General features: G+C 34.6%; 1 protein-coding gene across 4 annotated transcripts in view; it reads left to right on the plus strand.

Moving 5' to 3' along the window:
* Window positions 1–503: 503 nt before the first annotated feature.
* CNTN5 (contactin 5) overlaps window positions 504–19,403 on the plus strand; it is a 1,290,695-nt gene continuing 1,271,795 nt past the window's right edge. For all 4 annotated transcript variants that reach the window (XM_077867587.1, XM_077867588.1, XM_077867590.1 and 1 more), the window contains exon 1: window positions 504–849. The gene's annotated coding sequence lies outside the window, so the exon portion shown is untranslated. The remainder of the gene's footprint in view (window positions 850–19,403) is intronic.

Below are 19,403 nucleotides of genomic sequence, written 5' to 3' on the forward strand. Positions count from 1 at the left end.
TCGGAGCCGGAGCCGGAGCCGGAGCCGGAGCCGGAGCCGCAGCTGCGGGCGGTCCCGGCGGTCCCGGCGGTCCCCGCGGCCGGACCTGCGGGGGGCGGGGGCGGGGGCGGGGGGCTCCCTCCCTCCCTCCCTCCCTCCCTCCCGGGCGAGGCCCGCCCCCGCCCCCGCCCCCGCCCGCAGCCCCGCCGGCGGCCCCGCCGGTGCCCCCCGAGCGCGGAGCCCGCAGCGGCCGCGGAGCACAAGGGCGGGGGCAGGGGAAGCCTCCGCACCCGAGCGCGAAGGGAGGCGCCGAGGGCCGGGGACACGCGAGCGGACGCGGAGAACCCTGCGGGGCGGCCGGACCTGTCCGCCCGGGGACGTGCTGAACCGGCCCTTCGCGAGAGGCAGTGAGCGCGGGGCGCGGGCGGCGGGGCGGGGGGGCGGGGCGCGCGGCCGCGGAGGGGGAGGGAGAGGAGGAGGGGGGGAGGGGGGGGGAGGGGGGGGAGGAGGGGGAGGACCCTCGAGCCCCACGCGGCAGCCCGAGCCGCCGCCGCGCCTGCCTCGCAGCAGAACCGGCCTCGGAGAGGGCGCGCCTCGCTGCGAGCCGGCGGCGGCCGAAGTGCGGGTAAAGCTCGGGCGCTCCGAGGACTCACCCGGGTCGCGTGTTCGGGGAGCAGCGGGGCAGGCGGGAGGGTCGCCCCTGAAGGAGCCGGCGCCCCGCAGCCCGCCCTCCGCAGGCGCAGCCGGGCTCGAGGCACCGCGGGGTGCGCACCGAGCGGCGGAGCAGGACGGCGCGGCGCGGGCGCGGACCCCGGACCCGGACCAGGACCAGGACCCGGACCCGCACCCGGACCCGCACCCGGACCCACGGTAAGCGGCGGGCGCTGCTGGGCCGGCGGCTGCTGCCCGGGCCCTGCCTGCGCCCCGGGCGCTCACCGCCCCGACACACGCGCTTCCGCAAAGCCGTCTCCTCTGAGCCGCGGGGCCAGAATTTAACGGCTGCAACGTACAGCTTTTTTATCTCCTCTTTTCTTTTCTTTCCTTCCCCCCCCCCCCTTTTCTTTCTTTTTTGTCACATGCATTTTTTTTTCCTCTGCTGGGATTTTATGTCAGAAAAGTGGAAGCGAGAGCACATCTCAGCTATTTGTCTGTCCCATAACGTGAGCCCCAGGAGCGAACGCGCGGCGGCGCAGGCCAGGTGAGGGGAGGAGCCGCGCCGCAGAGCCCAACCTGCGCCCGCAGGGCCCGGCGCGCGGACCAGGGGCCCGGAAGAGGGGAGCCCACGGAGCGGGCACCTGGCGCGCGGGAACCGCCAGGACGCAGGAGGGGTGGTCTGTGAGTGGGCTCCGTGAACTTCCAGACTCCAGAGAAAAACAGGATTTTGGATTATGCTGAGATGCTTTCTGAATGTTTTGTAGGAGTGTGATAGATTTCGTTTAGAGGATATAAAAGTGTTCAGACATCCTTATTGAGTTTTTTATTGAAAAATGAAAGAGACTGTTGATTTGCATAACTAGGAACATGCTGTGAATTATATTAGCTGAGAATTACTCTGACCATCTCAAATTTTTTTGTTTAAATGATTTTATTTTTGGAAAACAAAGATCCACTAAGTGTTTTCGAATTACTTTATTTTAAACTCCTATAATCTCTTTAGCACGAAAAATACAATACATCGTGGTACTTTAAATGCAGATTGGGAAGCAAAAACTTTTAAACTGTCATATGTAAAATGCCTTACCTTATTCAATTCATCTGGGTTTTTTTTTTTAATTGAAAAGATGAAATAATTTAGAGATACTATACTCCCAACTCGATTCTCACTTTTAACTGTGGAAAGGAGGGTGAAAAAAAGTAGGAGTTCATTAGGATACTAGCATTAAAAAAAGCCACAGATAAATAAACAGTAGATCAAATTTAAAAACTAATGAAAGTATAATTTATTGCTATTGAACTGTAACAGAGCTACAGAAATACAACTGTCATAGCAAGCTTAAAGGAGTTCATCATTATTGATATTGTGACCCTAAACATAAAAGAATTAGTAATGACTAGGTCATTATTTTTTTCAAAGGGCCTATACTCAATTTTAAGCAACTTAGAAATATGCTTTTGCGTATTTTCCTGCTTCGTACTCAGCTTATTGTAAGTTGAATGTGGACCAGTATATTGAGTCTCAGTATATAACTTGACAGCTATATTTCCTCTGACTCCACTGGAAAAGCAAACAAACTCTAAAACAATATGACTGTAAGAGTATGTGACATGAAGCAAATGACTAAAAAAATACAGATATCACTTACAAAGAGCAACTGAGTCTAGTGAGGAAACACAAGCACAGAATGCAAACTTCAGAGTTAAATTAAGGAAGTGTGACACAAAAAATGAAAGAGAATTTGAAAAATAACTTGAGTGTGGTGAGATGATAGTAAAGCATATTTGAAATATGCAAATATTTGAAAATCAGTGAAATATTTTTACAATAAAAGTATTTTTTTTGTGGGGGGGGGGGCAGGGGTTAGCCAAGACTTTAAATTGTTCTGAAGTTTAAAACTTCTGAAAAGTAAGAAATGAGAAAAACTGCTAATTTTAATTTTTGTTTGATTATATATACAATTGAGTAAGAAGTTAGAATTCTCAAAGTTAGAAGAATAATATTTACCCTGATAGATTAACTAAATCCCAGACTTTGTCTATAAACTGTGAGGCACATGTTACACCACAGTATATTTAGAAATAGATGTGGGAAAGTACAATTGTGGTATTTGTTAAATGGATTGCGGAAATATCTTAATATTTCCCTGCCAAAGCAATCCTTCAACCATGAGGTCGCCTGAAATCTTTATTAGGTTAGCAAGATTAACTAAAATCAAATAATGAACCTACTACACATAGGCTATGTTTATTTAACAAAATGAGTAAAAATTAGTTGCTTGACACGTTTACTTCAATTTTATGGGTCAAATTAAGTAAAGCTGTTTATTAAAATGGCTAATATCTGTTTCTTTAAATGCATTTTTTAATTTAACAGTTTAGAAAAAAACTTAACTCCTTTAGGTTAGAGGTTAGAGTATGGTTTACTTTCAAAACTGATTTAGTGATAAGGACCAGAGAGTGTCAGTAAAGGGTAGTGGGCTCTCCAGATAAAAGTAATGAGATGATGTACTGGCCGAGTCATTTTGGAATCTCTTACTTCTAGAGAAAACAAAAGGTATATTTTTTTTGTGAATTTAGAAAAAACAAAAAACAAAGAAACTTTCCTGGATGGCTATAATAGTATAGCGATGATTTGACTACATTTAAATTCCACTGACTAAAACAAGTTTTATAGCAACATTTAGTGATTCCCCATTCATCAAAAATTAATTTAGGATTTAATGAGGCCAAGATGTTTAAAATGTGATTTGCTACCACACATATTTTGATAAACTATATAGTCTTCAAACTACGTATTTTCTTAAAATTTTACTTAGAGGTTGGGAATTTATCTTAAACAGGTCCATATATTTATATAATTGGTGTCTTAAATCTCTGACTTTAAGATCTCAGATTTATTTAACTCCTTTTACATACAATAAGAGATGTGTGTATTTCTGACAAGATATTGGATTAGTGCTGTAAGGCTGTGCTAATATGTCACATGAACTTCTTAGCACTTATAGCAGGGATGAGGCTGGTCGGAAGCCCAAAGCAATAGAATCTTTGCAGAGGTCTATTTTCTGAGCATTTGTAATCAATAATTCTACATTAGAGATTGGTGCATTTTAAAAAGTAATGAAGCCTATAAAACTCCTTAATATAATATTTAGGTTTAAAAACTATTGTGAACCATGTATGTCTCATCTCTCTAACTATACCCAATTAATTTGTCCTTTTATGATTTATTGATATCCAAATGTGTAAATGTTAGAAGGGTTCTGATAAACAGAATAATATCAGTTGATATCTTTTCCAGACACTTGAACGATCTTTTAGTTATTTTCATTAAGAATGAATACAACACATTTAATAGTATCTCATTGATATAGTGTATGAGAGAAATTTTTAAATTGTTTTATTGTATATATTTACTTTTTAGAAAGATGGTTTTATAATTAAATTCTTTCATCAAAGTCATTTGGCAGTATCAAAACATACACCATGAATTTGGTAAAAGACCATATATTTAACTTCATTTATGTTTGATCTATTACAAATATATGTATAAGCCAACTATAGAGCATTTTCATACAAATCAATCCTTTAAATTAAGACACAGGTCTTTAATTTCACATTCCAGAGTATTAGACATTGTATTTTTGACGTTATAGCCTTCTTAAACATCAGCTCATAAGACTTAAAATTATGGAAGCTCCTCTTTTTAGTTTTTCAGGGAAATGGAAGGCCAGCAATAGGGCATAAAGCAATCCTGGAAAATAAATCAAAGTTTTATCTTTTAGGGACATCAAAAAATCAATGAATCCACAATTTCTTAATCTAATATAAAATTGTGTGAAAATCATCATTCTCGAGAAATTTTAGAAAGTATGTTCTTTTCCCATGAGTTTCTTAAGCTGGAATTCCTTGTGATCATTATCATTTTTAAATAATTCCAAAAATGCTTCATTGGATGCATTTGACAACTCAGGTGTAAAATTGATTTTTTTTTTTTTCTGGTCTTCTCAGTGATTCCTTAAAAATCCTTAGTGACCTAAAAAACTTGCTTCCTTGTAGATACCACTTTTATTTATTTTTAGTAAGTGGATTTCTCTTAAAAGATCCAGCAGGACTTGCACATTTTTTTTCTTGTATCAGTTGTGGTTCTAAGTACTTCCTTTATTTGTATAAATGAAAAAAATGTTGAGATCCTGATTGAAAATAAAATACTAATATAGTTGTATGAGCTATCCTGAAAGCATACCTTTATAGTTTGTGTCTTTACTCTAAAAAAATATGGACATGCTTAAGGATTAAAGTAACAAATTGAACATTCATTATCCAAAATTTAAACAATTGTCTATCTGGGCAATGAGGGAAATACAAGTATTTTGTTTATGAGCGTTCCAAAACTCTCTTTTCTGACCATTGCCTAGGAAAGTATAATTATATACATAAACATTGTTTGGGGCTGGGACAGGAATCTGCTTCTTATTATCATTCTTATAGCAGTTAAATGCTCATGAAGATGATTTCATCCTCCATTGTGATCAATAGCAACTATAGCATAGGGAGCTTAGCAAGAGAAATTACGTTAATCACTTAGGTGATGAAAGGTGTATTAAAATTTTCTTCTTATCATAATATTGGCAGAAACATTCACTATGAACCTAAAAAACTAAGGAGTTCTTACTAAGAGAGGTATTATAACAGGATAATTACAGTTTTAATGTGTTTGGAGCTATAGACATTTTAAAATGTATTTTCAGAAAGATTTCATTAGTTTCAGGAGTTTGTATTTATGAGAAAACTAGTGGAGAAATGTTTTATTTATTTGGTGAAAAATTTATTTGTAAGTACATAAAATTTCATCTTATTTTCTAAAATGTTTAATTCCTTATTTAAAAGCATTAAAGAACTTTCCTGAAGCTGAACCAAATATAATATAAACCAAATATAAATATTTTAATTCTCCTAGGTTCTCTCATTTCAACTTTATATAAAAAATTCACTTTTCAGTTATATTTACTGAGATACTGTTGTAATTTATAGTCTCAGAAATGGCAATTAGGTGAAATCCCTGGTGAATAAGATGAATACTAATTAGAAAACAAAGGTGAATGACAGTAGGAATTTAACAATGACTTCTTGTCTTCTAGAAATACATTTTTATTTAATTAACATTTCATGGTCATTAATATGAAATTGTTTCCTGTGCACCTAAATGAATTTAAGGATTCACAAATGTTTCTGAGATTAGAAAAGCTCTCATATTGAATTTTGTTAGATTTTTGTGTTCTGACTTATTGTGTTATTTTGGAAGCTTTCCTCTTCATATTCTTTTCTAAAAGATGTAGACTAATCTCATTTCTCGTATTCAAAAATTCATAGAACAATTTGTTAGTGATCATTATTTTTTTTCTAATTTTTAGTACATTTAATGACAGGAACTTCATAAGTCATATCATTTGTAACAGATTTGAAACATTAAGCTTCATACTTCAATTTAATACTCTTTCTCATTCAGTGCTGGTGTTCTATTGGCAGTACCTGAGTTAGGGAATGAGCTTCTAATGCTAAGATAACCATCTCATTAAAAATAACCACAGACCTCATGAGTCATGGATGATACAAATTATCAGGACAACTAGGAAAAAGTGACAGAAAAATATCATTTAGTGTTGGAAGGAGCCATACAGAGTTCATATTTTCACATATTATCACAGAGAGTAATAAACAGAGATATAAAGAGATGAAGTGACCTGTTCAACATTACTTTTAATGCAGATGATAGAATTAGAGCCCTCCTCTTAAATTTCTGAGTCAGAGCTTTTCTAGTTTATATTTTTTTTTTGCTATGGAAATCTTAATTATTTTTATATCTATTAAATCAATATTAGGACATCATATATAGAATTTCCTTGTTACCGTTGAGGACCTGTAAAACATTTTCTTTTAAGATTAGAAAATTTAAAATTGAAATATGTTAACTCATAGGAGACAGCTATACTCACAGTCTCTTAACCAAGAACTGAGTATCTAGACAACATAATTGCCGGATATAAACTTTTTCATAATGAACTTAGTGTGCATTCAACAGTTAAATAGGAGATTTTCGACAGTTTCAGTTAGGAAGCCCAAGGACTCGAGTAAGAAAAGAAATGAAGGGGGATACCTGGGTGGCTCAGCAGTTTAGTGCCTGCCTTCGGCCCAGGGCCTGATCCTGGAGACCTGGGTTCGAGTCCCACATCGGGCTCCCTGCGTGGAGCCTGCTTCTCCCTCTGCCTGTGTCTCTGCCTCTCTCTCTCTGTGTCTCTCATGAATGAATAAATAAAATCTTTAAAAAAAGAAATGAAAATGATTTTTCCACTATATATTTATAAAGTACTGTCCTTTTTATTTTTTTAAAGATTTTATTTATTCATTCATCAGAGACACAGAGAGAGAGAGACACAGGCAGAGGGAGAGGCAGGCTCCATGCAGGGAACCTGATGTGGGACTCGATTCCGGGATTCCAGGATCACGACCTGGGCCGAAGGCAGGCACTAAACTGCTGAGCCATCCAGGGATCCCCAGTACTGTTCTTTTTTTATTATTATTATTTTGGTTATTTTTTTTCTCCTGGACTGGCATTTTTTGGGGGTTTTTCATCTTTGCTTTTTTTAGTAATACATGATTGATGGGACAGCAAGGTGAAATAGTCAATGAGGTGTGTGAGAAAATGTTCCTTTATGTTGGCAAATTTGGATAAAATTTAAATCGTGGATTTCCTTAAGATAATAATGATTGGGAAAATTTAATAAAATACAAAGCTAAAAATGAGTCTAGAAATAGATACTATTCTTCTGAGTTTTAGAATTCAAATATCAACTTTTATAAAAACTCTAGTTTTAGTATTGTAATACTAAAGGAAGTTAATACAGAACAAATCTGAGTCTGTAATAGTATGTAGTTTATCATTGTGCCTGAACCAAAGTTCATCCATGCTTAATTTTAATAATGTGATTTAATTATTTAGAGAATTAAGTCTGGGAAGGAACTTAGTTTTCACTCCAATATGTACTGTAAGATATAAGCTTTAAGTTTTCTGTCTACCAAAATACTCTATTTTTGTATAAAGCACAATGCTGTCCTAATTGTGGAAAGCAATATTGATATATAGACCATGAGCTAAAAAAATTTCTCTGGTAGAACTGAACATAAACTATGAAATGAGCATAGTGCAATTCAAGTGGAAAGGCAGTTACACATTGCTGGGTTTCTGATACAGCATTATCTCTCAAACCTATCACTGTTACATATGACAACAGATTTTTGTGTGTGTGTCCATATGAGCTGACTTCATATTTTAAGACTCTTGTTTCCTTCAAATACTGAATATCTAACAGTGACAAGTATAGTGAAGATGAACTAAAAGACTGTCTAAAACGATTAATGTCTCACCTGAAATTTTTTTACTTTATGCATATAGTCAACATTTGCAAATAACTAGTAGAAAATATATATTCTCTAAGTCCAATGAATAAGTGGTCCTTAATATTCTTTGAATTTTTACTTTCTTTGGATATTTACTTACCTTTACCTTTGAATTCTCCAGTATTTAAAAAAAACAATAACTTTAACAAGAAAGAGTGGTTATTTAAGATTTAAGTTAAATGATCCAGAATTGATTTTATGAAAATACACCAGATTAACTGTGTTTAAGAAGTTATGACTGTATTTGTTTTTCATTTTTAAAATAGTCTTGTTAGTATATTAACTCAATGAGTTGCATTAATAAAAAGTCATTTCTTTACATTTAAAGCCATTTCTACATTATTTCATGCACTCAAATGGTCTAGTGTGTGCATTTGTAGTTAAGTAAAAATTAAAGGGGGATAAATAGTTTATAAGCTGGTGGAGGAAATAAGCACATAGGGTGAGTGTAATTCAATGTGAAATGTGCAGTGATGGAGTTATATACAGCTAAGATGCAAATGCTCAAAATGTTCTCCTTTTAGAGACTGCTGTTAGTTTTTGGCTACTGAGTCTTTCCAGCTTGGAGTATTTCACGCTAGCCTTGGCTCTCTGATTGCTGCATTTACTTCCTACTGCATAAGTTATTTTGAAGTAACTTTGATTCCAAGACTCACCCAACCACTTTAAATGAATGCTGTGTTTTTCTACATCTCATTACAGTGCTAACTTTAGCATCTTAGAACCATCTAGTGTCTCTGATAATACAGTTAAGTCTGAGGTAAAATGAATGTGGTTTGCTTCGAATCTATGAAAAGATACCTTTCTTAGATGTGATTATAAATAAGCTTGATTTCCTTCAGTTAGTAAAGTATAGGATATTGATGGTGCTGTAAAGCTTATTTTATGGGGTTGGGTTAACTGCAAAGCTAATGCAGCTTTACTTACACAGCCCCTTCCACATAGGAATAATAGCACCAGAGCAGAAATAAACACGTTTTTAAACAATATTTTGCTACAATAAAATATCTAATATAGAGAGGGCAGTATGGATTAGAGGATTTGGTGTTTGAATTTTAGGGTTCAGTCATAGCTCTGCAACTTGTTAGATGTTTAATTTTAGAAGAGTTATTTCAGCTTGCTTTACATGCAATACTAGGATAATAACTGTCATGAAGTTGTGATAATATTAATATATATGAAAAAAAATCTACTTTTCAATGATGCAAATGAAAGTGTTAGAAAAAACAAAAACACAAGTCTAGGAAGAAAATTTGTTTTCAACTTCAATATGCAAGATATTATAAGATACAAGCTTTAAGCTATCTGTCTACCAAAATATTTTTATGAGATACAGTGCTGTACTAACAGTGAAAAGCCGTAACATTAAGATGTACAGACTATGGACACTTAAAGATTATTCTGTGTATCTTCTCATTTATTAAATAATTTACTTAGAAAGGCATTTCTTACAAAATTAGTATACACAGTGCCACTTACTTTTGGCAATTCAAACGATGTGAGAGCTTTGAACTCAGACAACGGAGACTTGGAAAATTGTCAGTCCAGATACAACTTGATAAGAAACTTAAGAAAGTGTACTAGGAACCATAATCATTGATATTTTGGTCTCACATTCTGAAGACATGGGAGGAACAGAAATAGTCATTGTAGGGGCGGATTAAACTGATTCCCCTAGACGAAATGAGAAGTACTAAGACTTGAAGGAAGTTTCAATTATGGGTTGGCAAAGAATCTTTTCAGTTGGTGGGAAGAGAGGCAGAAACAAGATAGATGTGTAGAAGGAAGTATGAAAATTAATTAATGCAAAATAAAACCCATTTTGTAATGCAAAGAGAGAAGTTTAAATATATCAAATAAGATGTAAAGGATTCTAAGAGACAGATGAAGGATTGGGATTTTGTTCAAAAACAATATGATAATTAGTTCATTTCAAGATTAAATGGCATTTAAGATGAAGGTCAGCCCAAGTTTTACCCCTAACTGTGACCTGGGAAATTCAGTGCCTCAGTGTATTCATCTCTCAAGCAAGACACTTAAAATCAATAAATGTAAAGGATTTTCCGGGAGGTTTTAATACACTGTAATTCAATGACCATGTGCATTACGGGATTTTGATAAAGGGAAAAATTGAAAGAAAAAGAATTGTTGGTGTTGACAGATAAATTTAGCATAGATTCCACCAAACACAGATAATGAGACAGATCTCATTCATAGCATCTAGGGAGGCCATGGAAAAAGCATGGACTTGTTACTACTACCCAGATTCTATCCTGACTCAACAGCTTCCCCGTATATCCAAAACCCTTTCCAAACTTCTGTTTCTTTACTTGTAAAATAGTAATATTAATTACTAATTAATTGATATTAATTACTATTTTACAGATTTTTTTTGTAAGAAGGAAATAAAACTGTAGATTTAGGAGTCAAAATTATTTCCTTCATATCTTTAGGTACAGTTATTTACATTTTTTTAATGCTCAGGTTCAAGAAATATTTGAAGAGAGAAAAGTCATTTGAACTTTTTATAAATACACATAGGTATAATCAGTCTAATTTTCCAAATATGGGGAAAATCACTTATTTTATTGGCAGAAGCTTGTGTATTTGATGATAATAAGATATTTTCTTTTCTTTTCATGCTCTTATTTTCCTTGCACATATTTAAAGAGGTTTATTGTTTTGGATCTTTTTATTATATTGTGTTTTGCTTTGTCTGACAAAGGAAGTCTGTGATGTCCTTATACAGAATTATTTAGAACATTAATTATATTTTGGTAGGACAGGAGATGTTCAGCTATTGTTTAAATACCATGTGATTTCAAAATGATACAGATATATTCATTTGAAAATAGTAAGTTCCTCTGATTATTTTCTCCTTTCACTTTTATTGTATGTTTTGTTACTTAAAAAATAATTTTATGAATGTGGCTCATGATGCAAATATTATGCCTAACAACACAAACTCATCAAAACAACTAGAAACTACAGTCTTTTAAATTGTGAATTGTCAGTAGATTTTACAGCTAACATAAAAAGATTTCATTTCAGTTTACAAACATTTTACAGGCTTTTTTTTACAAGTGATATTTAGATATAATATTTTGGCTTGGTTTCTGTGACAATAAAAGTAAAGATGTTTTCGGATTAATATGAATTATGTGCCACTTAAAATTTATATATATATATATGTATATATATATAATTTGTGCATATATATATATATGCTTTGTATATGTACAGCTAATCAAAATCTTCCTCAATGGGCAGACGGGGTGGCTCAGTGGTTTAGCACTGCCTTCAGCCCAGGGCATGATCCTGGAGACCCGGGATCAAGTCGCACGTCAGGCTCCCTGCATGGAGCCTGCTTCTCCCTCTGCCTGTGTCTCTGCCTCTCTCTCTGTGTGTCTCATGAATAAATAAATAAAATCTTAAAAAAAATCTTCCTCAAATATTTACTGATTATGTTACTATTGCAGAGAGTTTAATACAGTAAAGAAAATTGAAAGAAACAAGTCTCATAAAAAATAGTCTTTTTCAAAACAAATGTGATAAGACTATACTGGTTGTTGAGGAAAAAAGGAAGGTTGAGAAAGCCACAAAGCTGACAGGAGAGGGAGCTGACAGAAAGGGATTTTACACTGTTCTATAAGGAAGTGTTTACTTAAATAAATGAGATACTTAAATAAATGAACAGGGTTGCTATTTCATCTGAAACAAAGATGTCTTTTTATCTTTTCTGCATGTGTTTGTCTTAGAAGATAATAGGCTTTAGATATAAATGCATGGTTGATTTTGCCAGATTGAATATTGAAATGCCATTTATTCAAAAATATATAGTTGCCTTGATAAATATTAATTTAGGAGAGAGAAATGGTAGTGTTTTCATTCTCATTACTTCTCTTCTTTAGATATCCTGCATGAAATATCTCCTACATATGAGAACTTCAATAGATATTTTAAAGTTAAGAAAACTATTTTGAGGCACCCGGGTGGCTCAGTCAATTATGTGTCTGACTCTTGGTTTCACCTCAGGTCATGATCTCTGTTGTGGGATGGAATTGCAGAGTACTCAGTGCAGTGTCTACTTCAGATTCTCTCTCCCTTTCCCTCTCACCCATGCTCTTGCTCTCTGTCTCTCAAATAAGTAAATAAAATCTAAAATAAATAAATAAATAAATAAAAAACTATCTTGATTTATTTTCAGATTAACTACCTTTTGTAAATCTAATCTCTATTTGGTTAAGTGTTTGTCTTTAATGTTTAGGCAGATGGTGGAGTTCAATTTCTTTTTTTATATAAAGAAATTACTTTATTATTAGTTTCTTTAGGTCTTTTATTTCAAACACATTAGGATAATTCAAGTTTTCTCATGAAGAAAAAAAACTCAAATAACAAATGTATATGGTTGTCTAGTTTTTTTTTCTCCTAGGTTAAAATAATACATTGTTTTAAGGAGTAATTTAAAGAAGATTTTTTTTTTTGTAGAGGAATAACTTTAATAACAAATGATAATTGTAATTTTCTTCCCAACCCTTGATTGGTAAAGAATGAAATGGTAAGAATTACTTTTAAGGTAATCCTGAGATACTTTTTGTGAGATTATGAATGATCTGCTCTGTTGGAGTTTTGTCAGCCTGATAACCGCATGACAAAACAGCTAGCACAAGTCAGAGTTTTGATCAAATGAATACTGTTGTCATCATCTGTTTTTTTATCCTGACACTGACTTGACAATGAGCAGTATAAAAATAGCTTAATGAAAGCTGACTATCTGCCCTAAAATTTCTTCTAGTTTTACCCTTCACAAGTAGCCATCATCAACAGGCTTTTATACATGAATCCTTGTAGAAAATTTACCTTTTGGGATGCCTGGGTGGCTCAGCAGTTTGATCATCTGCCTTAGGCTCATCCAGGATTGAACCCGCATCAGGCTTCCTGCATGGGGCCTGCTTCTCTCTGCCATGTCTCTGCCTCTCCTTATGTCTCTTAGGAATAAATAAGCAAAATCTTAAAAAAATAAAATGTATCTTTTTTTCTTAAAATAATTTTGGGTGTCTACATAATAATTCAAAAATGTATATAAATTTTGAATACTAGAGGGGATCCCTCGGTGGCTCAGCGATTTAGCACCTGCCTTCGGTCCATGGCATGATCCTGGAGTCCCGGGATTGAGTCCCACATAAAGCTCCATGCATGGAGCCTGCTTCTCCCTCTGCCTCTATCTCTGCCTCTGTCTCTCTCTGTCTCTGTGTCTCTCATGAAGAAATAAATAAAATCTTTAAAAAATTTTTTTGAACACTAGACTATTTAATGATAAAGCAATTTATATAAATAATTTTTTCCTTAATTTTTTTCAATTAATTTTTATATGCAAGGAAAATGTGAAATAAAAAATCCTTATATAGGGATTTTTACATAAGTATACGTAGATCTAGAAGTAAAATTGAGAAGGTCATTGAGAATGTGCATTTAAAATTTTGGTTTTAGTGCCAAATTCCTCTCTACAGTGATGGTTCTAGTTAGCACTTCCACCAACAATGTTTTTAGAATGCCTATCACTCCATATTTGGAATATTCTCATGTTTATAAAATAGTTCTTAATCTTAAATTACTACCTAGCCCCAATTTAACTCTATTGAGTTGAATTTTTTTTCTTACTCTCTTTACACACTAACTGAAACCTAGAAAGAAGTGGCAACAGAAGTCAATTAAAAAATGATTTGAGGCATTGCTCAATTTTCTAGGAAATAAAATTGCACCTTGTGAAAAGTGAAAGATATTTGTGTAAATAACAGTGTTTCCTCTCTCCTCCACCACATGCAAAAGATCAGGTGGAGGTATGAGAAAGAGAAGACAGTTCTATTTGGGTAGAGCAGAAGAAGGCTTCAAGCAAGAAAAAGTTCTGGATAAATGAACCTTCTCATATTCAAAGCAGCATTCTAAATCTTACCCAGCAGTGGTTCAGGGCATCTTTCAGTATAAGAACGTCTCCAGATTGTTGTTTTTGTTCCTTTTTTTAATTATTTTACAGCTAATTTTAAGATAATGAAAAGGAAAACTTTATGATGGAAGATGATGTACCATACATTATGTCTGAATTTCACCATTGAATCAAATCACAAATAGGACTAAGTAAAATGTCCCATCTATAACTAAAATCAATTATAAACTTAATTCTTGGTTGTAGTTATCATATAAAATTCTATCTCAATTCCACAAATTAATAACTAGCTAAAATTTCATGGTTTTCTAACCAGATACCAAAGTTGGTATAAGAATAAATAATTAATTGAAAGCTGAAAAGACATTTCCTGTATCTTTTCAATATATATATTTTAAACTGTCTTAGATAACTCTTTTGAGGTCTAGTTTAAAATAATAATGTGGAATGTAAGAAACAAAACAAATGAATAAAGGCAAAAGAGAGAGAGAGAGGCAAACCAAGAAACAGCCTCTTAACTACAAAAAACAAACTGATGGTTACCAGAGGGGAGATGAATGGGGGATGGATGAAGGGTGATGGGGTTTAAAGTGTGCACCTGTTGTGGAAGTGTTATATTAAGTCACTATACTCTGTCTGAAACTAATATTACACTCTGTGCTAAGTAACTGGAACTTAAACAAAAACTTAAAAAATAATAAAAAAAATAAAATTACCATGTTCTTAAAATATTAGTTTAAAAATATTTTTTTTTCCCATTCTGGTATATCTTTTTGGTAGCTAGATTAAAAATTTAGTTTGTAAATTCAATGTCATAAGGTCGTTAAAATATTAGTAATAAAAAAGAGTAGTAAATAGGTTTTAGGAGAATAAAAGGAAAGAAAGAAAATCCGAAGAAGTCCAACAAGCTAAAGGCATTTACAAGCTTTTCAGATCATTAACTACATTTAAGTCGAGATATGCTATTATCTCCTTTATTCCTTGTGTTTCTTTATTCTTTATCCTAAGATGCCATTCTCTGGACAACTTTCTTCCAAACAAGAAGTTTGTGTCACCAATAGGAAATACTATTGAACTTCATAAAGGCTTCAATTCTTATTTTTTCCATCACTAAATAAACTCAGAAAGGCCAAGTTGCTGTTCATCATATTCTATCTGCCTCAACAGAAAACGCTAAAAGTAAAAATCAAATGGAAGACCAAGAAATCTTTATTGTAATTAGGGAAAAAGAGAATTTACAGCTGTAAAACACAAAAACACTAGCTAGAATCACAAAAATTCCAATGGAATTGGAAATTCCATCTTCTCATCTCTGAGATTTTACAGAATGGTGGGCAGTTGCTCAATAAGAGAAAGGGTGGGTTAATGTATACACTCGCTGCTGAACACTAAATCCAAAAGCAGAAAAGAAACCAATTGTTAAATTAGCTTCTGTGGTCCTTGAGGTGAGAAATAGATGGCCTGAAGGAATCAGCAGTACTCTACCAAATATTTAAAAGGAATATTTATTTCATGGCGTCCCTAAACTTCTATGAAAAAAGGAGATTTTTATATTAAACCCATATGTAGCATTTTAGAGTATCAGGAAAAAACTCAAGTACATTTCATGTACTCATTATAATTTGTTCAACAATTTGAGGCAATGCGTTTTTTAGGATGGCACTGGGGTGGGGGATTTATCCTCTATTTGGTTTCACAGTTTCAAAAGGCACAAAACCAATTTGATAAAAAAATTAGTAGGTATTTGCTCAGCAGTAGAAGGATGGGGATTTGGAAGCTGGGCTACCATTACTAAGGCACAACTTAGGGAAAATTACTGGAAAAAAAGGTGAAGGTACAACACAAATATATGTATATTTTGAGAGAAAAATAAGAAACTGTAATTTGATAAGTAGAACCAAAACCATTTTGTTTCTATATTTATATGCTTTTTTAAAATTTCAAGGACTATGAAAACTCTCAAAAATTGAATGCAGAAGAAATTACTAGACTTTGAAAACACTCCTGCTTATCATGAAAATAATTATATACATTTTATTGGATATAAAATATTGTACTTGCCTGATTAATTAGCATAACCTGATATTTAGATATTTAGATAATATTTAGTGTCATTATTCTAGGCTTTATATTTAGCAATTAACTGCACTTCTTTCCACATAGCTTACATTTTAAAAACCTGAAGCTCTAAAAATTCAAAGAAAAAATATTAAGAGATCATTTAAAAATAAAAGTAAAAGTAAAAGTGAGTACAATTCATTTCAGCCTGGGTATATTTGCAATTTATTAAATGCAAGGCAATTTGACGTATGCATGGAACAAGCATAGTTTTACATATTAGTAATATATCAACTTCACTCTAAAGATAGATCAAAGGCTCACAATATTCTTTGTTTCTTTGTTTCTTCTTTCTCTTTCTTTCTTTCTTTCTTTCTTTCTTTCTTTCTTTCTTTCTTTTCTTTCTTTTCTTTCTTTCTTTCTTTCTTTCTTTCTTTCTTTCTTTCTTTCTTTTTCTTTCTTCTTTCTTTCTTTCTTTCTTTCTTTCTTTCTTTCTTTCTTTCTTTCTTTTTTTTTCTTTCTTCTTTCTCTTTCTTTCTTTCAAGTGAGGGAGAGAGAGAGAGAGAGCAGGAGCAAGAGGAGGGGCAGAAGGGAAATGCAGACTCCTTGGGGAGCAGGGAGCCTAGCACAGGGTTGGATCCCAGGACCCTGGGATCATGACCTGAGCTGAAGGCAGATGCTTAACTGACTGAACCACCCAAGCACCCCACAATATCCATTATTTAAATGGTTTTGTTGATCCATATATAGAGATATCGTTCGTATATGCATTCAACTACCTTTTATGGTAAAAAAAAAAAGAGCTATGACAAATCTGAAGTATTTAGTGTAAACATTTCTTTAGTCACAATTTGAGAGCTTGTTATAAATTAAAACAAACTGCAAAATGTAATTAATGCCCTTCTATATAACATTGTGATAATAATAATAGCAATTTAAGAGAAACTGACCCAAATCTAAGAAGAGAAAACAACGTAACTTTGTTTTAACTTGAATTACTCTTCTCAAATCTAAAACTCTACTCATTTCTTGTTTATTCAGTGAGAACACAAAACTTAATAAGATATGAGCCCTCCTTGGCCTTGAATTTTCAGACACCACCTTATATTTCACGGAGTAGGTATTTACCATCAAGAATTAACTCTATCATATTAGAATAATTAGGAAGTATACTATCTAAAGATTAGGTGTGGTATATTTAGCTAAAGAACAATAATAAAGTATAATGCCTTATATTAAGGAATGGTCATTTGATGTAAATGAAAAAAAAATTATTCAGGGTTCAAAGAGATACCTCTATGAAGAAAAGGGTCTGGCTGAAATGCTGTGGGGCCTGACACCAAAGGGAGCTATGGATCTTGATAAATTTAAATGTAAATGAAAATAGACTACAGGGAGAATGCTATTTTAGAAAGTAGGTATAGCTACAATTTAATTCCTTAATGTAAAGTGTAAAGCATTAATTCTTTAATGTAAAGTTACAATTTAATTTGTTAATGTAAATTCTTTAAAGTGTAAAGAATTCTTTAATGTAAAGTTACAATTTAATTATTTTTTTCAATTTAATTCTTTAATGTAAATGTAAATATTATTCACATTCATGTTTTTCTGCTGCCACTTCTCTGACCCATAGTAAAATGAAGATTGAATCAGCTGAAAGACAGAAGATATTAGAATTTAGGTACAAACAACTAAAGATCTGAATTTCTGACATTGATTCAGAGTGCTGCCCAGAGTAGCCTCTGTCTTTCTCTGTGCGTCTCTCTCTGTTTTTCCCTTTCTCTTTCTCTCTCTCTCTGTCTCTTCCTCTCCATACAGATGGAGAGAGATTCTATTATCTATCTATCTATCATCTATCTATCATCTATCTTCTATCTATATTTAGTGTATATTGTAGATATTTATAAAGTATGACTGAGCTGTCTTGATGTTCTGATGATAAATGGCAAAATGTAAGAGAACTGTGTTAATGTCTCTAAAAGAAGTTTACTAGGGGCACCTGGCTGGCTCAGCTGGTGAAGTATGTAATTCTTGATCTTGGGGTTGTGAGCTAAAGTCCCATGTTGGGTGTAGAGATTACTTTAAAAGAATTTAAATTTTTTTTAAAAAGTAGTCTACCAAGTTATTCAATAAACAACATAAGTTAGTTTCTGTTATGTACTATACTTTCTCTTAAAGCATTAGTGATATTAATATTCATTATAGAGAAAATACAGTCTTTCTTATACTTAGTAGGTAAAGAATATAAAGTAACAGTCAAGTCCCATTATGATATATTGTACATAAAATATAATTGCAAGCATTAAAATCAGGCTCTCCCCTAATATTTGTGGGTCTGAGATAAGAATATCTGACCCACATACTGACCATATATCAAGTGTAAATAATTAGAAATTTTAAACTAAGCTAACGAACCTCTATCTTCTGTTCTTGATTAATATTTGAAAAGTCAGTTGTGAATTTGGAATTTTTAGTCTCCTTAGACTTAGTACAAAACATAGATCCTGAGGAAGCTGACTCCAGGCCCCTCTTCAGCACCCTGGTCATTTACTCTACCGCAATGGACTTTGTGCATACAGGTCGGCATTCCAGACCATGTTTCCAAGCTGTCTTCACCTTCCCTACATCTTGGTTGCCCTTCAGATCTACAGACACCTGTCTGCCCAAGGAAACGAGCCCAGATAAGAGGCCTGTTGGAAGAGGCTTTGCTTTATGTTAAGAGAAAGTTCTGAGGTTTCAGGTGTTCCTAGTGTGATCTAGGGCAGGGGATAGTGAATACAAATTTGCAAACATAATTTCCCATAATTGTCAAACCCTTTCCTTCAGAAAAGAAGTATGGCTGGAGAAAAGGTAAAATAGGGTTCCCTGCAAAGTGTTAGGCCCAAGATAGAATGATAATAATGAAAATGTAATGAAACAAGGGAAATATCCAAATATCTCTCTATTGTTATTCTTACAATAAAGAGAGACATGGCAGACAAACTAGCTGCTTGGGTGCAAAAACAGCCTTGCTACTTAATATTCCACAGGTGAAGTTTTCCAATATGTGTGTACTTCAGACTCCCATCTATGAGATGGTAATAGCACTTCATAAAGTTGCTTTGAAAATTAGAAAGATAAAACATTCTCACTTTTATAAAAAAAAATTATTTAACCAAACATCTTTCACAAAGTCTGATATCTACTGGAAGAGTATTAATACTGCATCTTACAAATAAGAAAAGGCAAATGCCTTTCTAATAATGCAGTAAGGTAACACAACTACTACATTTGCCAGACAGAAATTAAAAACTGTATTTTTAACCTCAAG

Source organism: Canis aureus, chromosome 23, assembly GCF_053574225.1.
Source record: "Canis aureus isolate CA01 chromosome 23, VMU_Caureus_v.1.0, whole genome shotgun sequence".
NCBI lineage: Eukaryota > Metazoa > Chordata > Mammalia > Carnivora > Canidae > Canis > Canis aureus.